Source organism: Lepisma saccharinum, chromosome 13 (genome assembly GCF_977018435.1).
Source record: "Lepisma saccharinum chromosome 13, izLepSacc3.1, whole genome shotgun sequence".
In the NCBI taxonomy this organism is placed as follows: domain Eukaryota; kingdom Metazoa; phylum Arthropoda; class Insecta; order Zygentoma; family Lepismatidae; genus Lepisma; species Lepisma saccharinum.
In genome coordinates, this window is record NC_139241.1 from 73,374,459 (window position 1) to 73,383,264 (window position 8,806).

Genomic DNA, 8,806 nt, shown 5'->3' on the forward strand with positions numbered 1-8,806 from the left:
TGCACATATATTTAAGCATCTATAAATAAATAATAACCCGTGGTTCGACAGCCCTGGTAGGGCCTTGGTCTATCTCCCGACTGCCAGTCTCCCTCCCACAATCCTATCTAGAGGTGTGGACATCTTTAACCAGTAATGGGGTGACGTGGGGTCAGCACGTCGAACCCCAAACCGTTATAGGGGATATCCGTAAAGAATAATTATATTCTTGTGGTAAGGAGTCGTTGTCATTTAACATACTTTATTGATTTATTCCATCAGCATTATTTAAAATGTAGTGCCATACTGAACTTACCAACTTAACAAAGGCACATTAATTGCTAAATGAGGCATTTTCCTTGTGTTGCAGAGCAGGTTCAGTTTTTGGAGTATTGCAATGTTTTACACAGTCCGTTCGAATAATTTTGAGAATATTGATGTTTTGTTAGAGGGACCACCCCCGAATATCTGTGGATGTTTTACAGGTTTCATCTTATTTAAGAAGGTAATTTTTCCGGTGCAACTTTCCTCCGTACAACATGTCTTTTGCCACTCAAGCTGAAGAGCCGATTCATAGGTGCAACGACCTTGGCAGAAAGAAACTCTGATTGGCACCATGTTGACAAAATACTCAAGAAGTCAGTCTCGCAACCGACAGAACTCGAAGCGCTCGGATCCTACGGTGACATACACTTTGGTTGAACACAAACGGATGCACTGGTAGGAAATGCAGTGATTTTATGGGCCGTCCCTTTCTGGGAAGTCGGGGACCTTTTGAAAACACACTCTCCCTTCATGCACACCAGGGGGGATAAGCCAGGTTACCCCCTCCCACAAAATCTTCTCTTCATCTGGCTCTGGTTATCGGCCGCGCCGAAACGCACTGCAGGTAGCTAGGACTTTCTGGGTTAATTACTTTATGGTTCAGCATGGACCCCCCTGTGGTTGCGGCACTGATCTAGAATTGTTAATCACGGGTTTGCAAGAGACAAAATTCTACTGTTTGTCCCTTTTCTGGCGGGAGATGAATGACAAAGATGTCGCGGTTCCTTTAGGTCCCCATGTGCTCATAACCTGCAATGAAGGGAAATGCCATAATAAGCCTTTGTAATGTACCAACTTTATATCCTATAATCCTTCCTTGGTAACTTTCCACTCATTTTCAAGAAACACCTGCTTCTTTTTGCCCTACTGTGTTCATTGGTCGACAATTGATGACTGTCAGCTAGTTCGAAGAACAGTTTGATCCGAGAAGTGGTTTCATAGTTAGCTTCTGTAAACGTCAGATTCCGGTAGGATCACGGAGTGCTTGAGATCTCATTTTCATGCATTGCGAGTGAAATTTCGATTGATTTGGTTCATTTTACTTTGCTCTTCTGCTACATTTGGCTAATTGCGAAGATGGGGATGAGTGATGATATAATTAAATTGATCAATGGACTCTCACAAACACCCATGCTCAGTCCGGAATTCGAACCCGGCACACCTGGCATCGTAGCACGATGTGCTAACCACTCCGCCACGGGGTAGGCGAAGTGAAATTTCGAGTGTGAAGCTGCCAGCTCGTTTACCTCTCGAAAAAATTGAAGTAGAATCCACTGATCGACCAAATGTCCAACACATTGACTTTCTAAATTGGTGTCCGACTAACACTCAGGAGACCGCGTTTGACTCTCACGGCGGTTGATCTCACATGTGATGAAGAATAAGTCACATTTCAATTAAGGAAGGAAACGAGGTATGTAGTCAACTTTATATAGTAGTGTGTATGCTCTAGAAATAATACGTTTCAAAATTCTGCATATTTTGTGATTTTTCTTCATTTAGCCTCTACCAGGGTTGTCAAAGGTCCATCTACCCATAAGTTCTATGGGTTTTATTGGGTTCCGTTGCAGGACCGGAAACTTTCTTCTCGCACAATTTAAAATCGGTCCTAGTAGTGTATTGTTCCATTAAAAAAAGGATACTGGATCGTATTTAAATTTTACCGAAAAAAGAGTTCCTGCACCGTATTTAAATTCATACGGAAGAAAGGTCCCTGGACCGAATTGAGGCCTAGAACCCATTTACACTTGCTGATTTTCTCTCCCGGATGTGAAGTGAATTTATTTACAATACCTGGACCATTAACAACCCTGGGATTGTTAAAGATCAGGGAACGCATACATTCTTCTTTGTTCTATAGGATTCCGTTATAGGACCGGAACCTTTTCTCTCGCACAATCTAAATTTGTACCAAGTTGCGAATTGTTTCATTTCAATACGGAACTTTGACCCTATTTAAACAGATCAGGAAAAAAATGTTCTTTGACCGTATTTAAATTCTTCAGGAAATAAGGTTCCTGGACAGAAATTAAATTCATCTGGAAAAAATTCATGGACCGAATTGAAAACGTTACAGATGAAGAGGTAGGTTCCTTACGGTCCAGAAACCATTCACGATTGCTGATTTTCTCTCCTGGATGGGAATTGAATTTATTTAAAATTCCTGGACCATTAGAAACTCTGACCTCCACCCGCAAATGCAGACGCTGTGGCTGCTGCTTAGTGCTTAGGCGGGAAAGTTCACTACACATACAAATAAAATTAATCCAAAGTTATATAGCGAATAATAGTTACTTCCATAATAATATCATGAAATATGGAGAACCAAATTACTTATCAAGCATTTTCTGTTATTTGCCTATCCTAGTGGGAGCGAAAATCTTTTGCCCTTGCTGGTGAACTCGGTTCCTGCAAATTCAAGACGGCATTTTCTAATTTTCATTTCTATTTGGGCCGACAACTCCGTAGTGGAGTGGTTAGCAGGTTACGATACGAAGCAGAATGTCCCGTGTTCGAATCCCGGCCTGAGAATGTGTCTTCTTTCTGATGGTCCTTTCATCAAGTTAATCTTAACTCATTCTCATCTTCACGATTAGCCAAAAAGTGTCAGAAAAGTGAAATAAAATGAACCAAGTCAATCAATAATTTCTATTTCGTTATTTTACGCCGCTTTTCTACCTCTTGGATTAAATGCGATATGAGATTTAATGATGATCCGAAGGAATAGCGATGCGAGACATGATGCAACCACACCTGTAGAAGGTCCGAACCTTGGACCTCTGGTTTCGTAGTGCGTCATGCTCATGCTTCGGGAGTGGAATCATTTGAATGAAAAACTGTAAAAGTAGGGTGAAAGAAAACAACATTGTACTGTGCAAAAAAGCCATGTTTAGGTCCTCTAAAGAAAAGTACAGTTATTCAGTAAAATTAATTTTGAAGGACAAAGCCTCCGAAGTGTTTTTCCATTCGGTGACGCGTGGTCATCACATCGAGTCCCATCTAGTTTTGAGAGTGGAATTCGCTTACATATTGATTTCAAGTAGCTTCTCAATTGTCCTCACGATGTTAGGCCATCACAGAAATTTTGGAGTTCCTACCAGGGATCAAACCTTGAAAGATTTGAGCGCGCGAGAATTTTGTTGTTTCTATTGCCATCATATATTCAGTTTTGCACGCGCCAAGATTACTTTTAAGAAACTAGATGTGTGCATAAAATTTCATTCTAATAAACTAAATCAACCAATCAGTCAATATGATAGCAAAAATTCTTGACCACAAGAATAATTTATTGCCTTTTTGACCTACTTGTTAATTTCTTTACTTTTTCTTGACTACCATGACTTTCTTGATTGGCAGACACCTTGAATAATTTTGTTCTCTATACCCCTGCTTTACAATCAAATTATATTAAATATTGAATAAGAATGGGCAACACCTTGTTCCATCAGTATAAACCCTAAGACAAGAAATTCTGCTCAGGCATTGAACAGTGACGTTATCAGAAAATGGTCCCAAAACTTTGTTCATTAAGTGCTTCCGTTTTCTTGTTTGTTTAATAGCAGGACAAACTTTTTTTCTTTTTGGGCAATGACTCAATGACTGAATTAAAATAAATTTCACTATTGAGTTTGGAAGCGTAGTCCATGGACTTGTAACTTGCATGATTTTTTGTGTTACCTATTTTCCTAATTAATATTATGTGACGCTCAAAATGTAGGACATTTATGATATTTTTCAAATTCCTCCTGGACGCCAGACGTAAAGCTAAAATGTAGGACATGTCCGGGAAAAACCGGACGTCTGGTAACCCTAGCCACTAAAAACTCGTGCATGTCTCATATAATAGTGGTTAAGGGTGTCGAATTGCACTAAAGGCCGCCGGATTCGATTCTGGTATAAACAATATACATGGGATGCCTATCATGAACTCATTACACAAACATTTCATTTTCGCACCGTTGTCATATTTGTAGGTACACCTGATACCAGCACCCTTTTATATCTAAACCCACGGAAGAGGGCGTTCTCTACTTCTCAATTTTCTTCGAGCAAATTTACATCTCTAAGGAGTAAGGACTAATGACATTGTTCTTATTGTCTCAAAAATCTGACATAAGAGAAAATACATGGATTTTTAAAGACTGTCTAGATGCCATTAAGTTTATAAGTTCATTCTGCATTTAGATTCCCGAATAATGGCCGTGGATTTCGCGAGTGTATATCCGTATTTTTAATGGTTTAATAGAAAAAAATCTTAAGTTTTGCCCCCCCCCCCCCCCCCCCCGAACTGGTCAACCTAGCTACGTCCCTGCTGCTTAGCCTCATCCCACTCTATGGCATGTCCTGTTTCTCTCGTGTGTTTAAATATCGCATTTCTCTCTCTCTCTTAAGTCGTACATCATCCCTATGTTGTTTCAACCTATCTTTCAGTCTCTTTTTCGTTTCTCCTATGTACACACTATGACATTCTTTACATTTTACTTCGTACATAATCCCTTCCTCTTCCTCTTCTCTGTTTTCCTTTTTCTTGTTTGCATTCTTCGCTATTCCTAAGATGCTTCTCCCTCCCTCCCTGTTTTCCTAAGCACTTTGCATATCTTTTCTGTGGTCTTCCCCATGCTCCTTATTCCAAACCTTCTATCTTTTTCTTTCTCTTCCAATTCTCCCCTTCCTCTTTTCTTCCTTATTCTGTTTATGTCCACTCTATCCTTCTTCTCATAGTCATTCTTTTCCAGCTGTTTCCTAGGCTATTTATTTTGCCTTCTTTTTCACATTCCTTCGTGCATATTTTCTTTATTCTGTCCTCCATATTCTTTATAAAATTTCTTTTTGTCACCTCACCTCACTTCTAATAGTTTGGAGTGAGTAATGTTAGTGTCTCTTGTTACTTTTGTACTTGATACAGAGTCTGAAGAAGACCTTGCTAGAAGGTTGAAACGTTACGTTTAGTTTATGTTTTTAATAAAATAAATTACTGCCTTGGTGTAGATCAGTAGATGACAGGAGAGAATACGACTGTTATTTTGATGCAGAATTACTGTCAGTTTTCGTTCGTTATAACAATTGTCTTAATGGTTAATCACAATTTTATCCATAAAAACAAACAACACGTTAAATGCAAAGCAACTACATAATCTATTCTATCCAGTGGCGTGCCCAAGGGGAGGAAGGTTGGTGGGGGTTATAACCCCCATTTGGCCCAGTATTCCTAAAAAAGGAACATCAAACGCAGGAAAAGATGGCAAAATGAGGGACTACTAAAAAATGTATACCTAACCCCATCCTTTCGAGAATCCTGGACACGCCACTGAAAGTATCAACACTTACCTATTGCTGTGCGATTCTCGGTAGTTCAGCAACAGTACTCGTATGGCCTGACTTGTCACAGAAAATCGGAAATATACATGTCTAGAGAATATGTACCCACGAATCGAATCTTTGCCTACATGAAAGAACACGTTTTAAGAGAAAAAAGATCCACACGTGATAAAACAAACTTCACTTTCACTTGAAAACCACAGACGTTGATATCTTCGTCAGAACATTCCGTATTCCCACAACGAATGAGTCACTACTATGCTGCCCTCTGTTGAACTTTGAACTTTTTACGAATTTTGCCATATAATTACATCCATTTTACTAGAACAAATAAAGTGTAAACCCTTGCCTGGTAGTTAAGCTCACTAACACTTGTATAAAAATTGGCCGAGTCTGCTGCCACGCACGTGTCAGCAGCAAGAATAAGCGTCAAATTTGCTCCTGCCACGTGATTCGTCTGCTAAAAGGATGTTACAAATCTTTAGAACAGATGAAGATGAGAAAAATGCAAGTTTATGATTAGTGGGAATGAATGTAAATTTAGAACCTTTTTCTTTAGAAAGCATTTAGTGATATTATTTTAATGCTAACGGAACCTAACCTAACTACGAGAGTATTTAGTTTATTATTAGAAGAATGCTAAGGGACCTAATCTTAAAACATTTATGTGAAAGTAATCTCTACAACTTCACAGTATGTGTTACAGACGTAATTGCATACATAGCATGATGAAATCACGATGAAACAAGGACCGAGTTTGCTGCTACGTGCATCTCTTTTGAGGTTAGAGCAGAAAAAGAGCCTGGCAGCAGACACTACCAAAAAAATTGCTGTCCTCAGTGGCGGCGATTGGGTTCCAAAACTGGGCGGCAAAGGCAGTTTAGTTTACCGGTTTAGCATAGTGCAGGCGCGAAAGTGGCAAAAAGTGGGCTCCCTAATCGCCACCACTGGCTGCCCTAACAGTGGCGTGCCCAGGATTTTCATACGGGGGTGGGGGTATATAGACTTTTTTTCCTAATGGTCAGTCCTCATTTTGTCTTTCTTTCCTGCCTTTGATGTTTTTTTTAAGGAATACTGGGCCAAAGGCGGGATTATGAATTGGGTACGCCAATGCCTACAAAGAAATTGTCAATATTTTTAAAATGGATTATTTATTGAGTAACAAAAGGTTGTTAGGTCCAGCTGATAAAGAGTAAAATCGTTGATCATTATTTTAATGTGTATGCAAAGGAGTATTCACAATCAAATCCTTACTTCTGTGGAAATAAACTTCAGTAACAAGTATTTTGTTTATTAAATTTCGGGCATGGATAGTCTTTCGGGAGAGGGGGGAGGCGACTGCCTGGACTCTCATCTCTAAATAACATGTGTCGTTTATCAGGAATGGAATTATGTTAATGCAAAGGCAGCAAAACTGATGTTGTCCTTCACTTATCATATTGTGGAGAACAGACTGGAGGAAAATGATGAACAAATCGCTACTGAGTATTACTTTTGACTTTGAGTGTACCAGTTACCAGGGTTGCAACATTTCTGCTGTTGCTAGAGGACACAGCCTGAACGGGAATTTAAAGCCCAGACTTTATACACTAACGCAAAAGTGATATGAACAAGTGTTCTTGGGTAATGGGCCAAGTTAAATCTGCATGTAACATAAGTTTCAAGCACATACATTGCTCTCATCTTCAGGAAATGTTGCCGAGAGACCTAATTTCCTGAACACTTGTCCAAATCTCATTGCTAGAAAAGCTACATTCTCAATCTCTGCCATTTTCGAGGCAATGTGATCAGCACAATGTTCCAGCTGCCTTTACCCCCCCCCCCCCCCCAATTTATCTAGGTGCCCATAGATTTGAAGCTGGGTGAGCCTGGAGCTGCTCATTGCTGAAAAAATTCTGACCTTAGAACATCCATCTCGAGAATTGAGCCATGGTCTCACGTGTGGAAGTAGACGCCCTACCAACTAGATCATCATGACTCTAGTTGGCATTCCTTTCTGATATTTTACACAAAACTAAATGTTCTCGATGCATCTGTACAAGGGAATGATACCCACATTCTGCACCTATCAGACAAGGTGTTAGCCATAAGTCATCATAAGGAAGTTGCTGCTTTGGAAGAGAAAGATTGAAGATGAAAACTTTGGCGACTCTTTTCCTACATTGAGCATATTGCCAGAAAAAATAGACTACAATGAAATGAAGAAATCAAATTTGTGTTTGTGGAACACTTGTCACAACTCCATCCCTAATTCTAAAAGTAATTTCCACAGGACAGGGCACAATTGGAACAGGAATCAATTCTACACAGACTCTCCACCAAGTATCAACACAGCAGAAGAGTAGCAGCTTATTGATATGTATTCACACAATGCAATGAAGAATATATTTAATTCTGTAACACCGCCTGAATTTTAGAGCTTCATGGGAAATAAGTTTCCAGAACTAAGGCGCAGCTGGACTTTTGGCAGTCGCCAGGGCAGCTTTATTTGAAATTTCCCTCCCCTTTCTAAAGACTACTATGATATTGCAAAATCTGAAAAAAACAAAAAAAAAAACATCTGCTTAGAATTCCTACGAGAGAATTCACATGAATATGCATGTGGTTTGCTTTGTGAACTAGATATTCTAGATATTATCAATAGTTTAATAGACTTACATAGCTACGAAACTATTGATAATATCTAGACAACAGTGAAAGAAAACCATATGAAGATTCACGTGAATGATTAATGAAATCTCAAAAGTAAAAATCGTGGGGGTGTTAGATCTGGTGAACAAGGAGGTGAACATGCAATTTTCCCACCTCGACCTGGAAATCTGTTATTGAGGATATCCTGGACTTTGGTGAAGTAGTGAGAAAGTGGATGCAGTCAAAACACACAGTGAGCTCGCTCTTGACCTGTGAAAGCAGCCATTTTTAATTGAACTGTCGCTGGCGCTTACGGTGGTGGAATTCAGCACTACTCCACAATGTTAGTTAAATTTGATGTATTTCCTTACAAAAGATGCCACAACCAGTTCTGTAACATTTCCAAATAAATACACTTACTAAGTTGTAAAGTCCTTTTTGGAACACCCTGTATTTATCTATTCTCATTGAGGAGAGGGGCATGCAGGTTTTGGCAGCAGAGGGGAGCCACCGCAGCAAAACATTTGAAATTCCCTGATCTAATGCAAGGCAC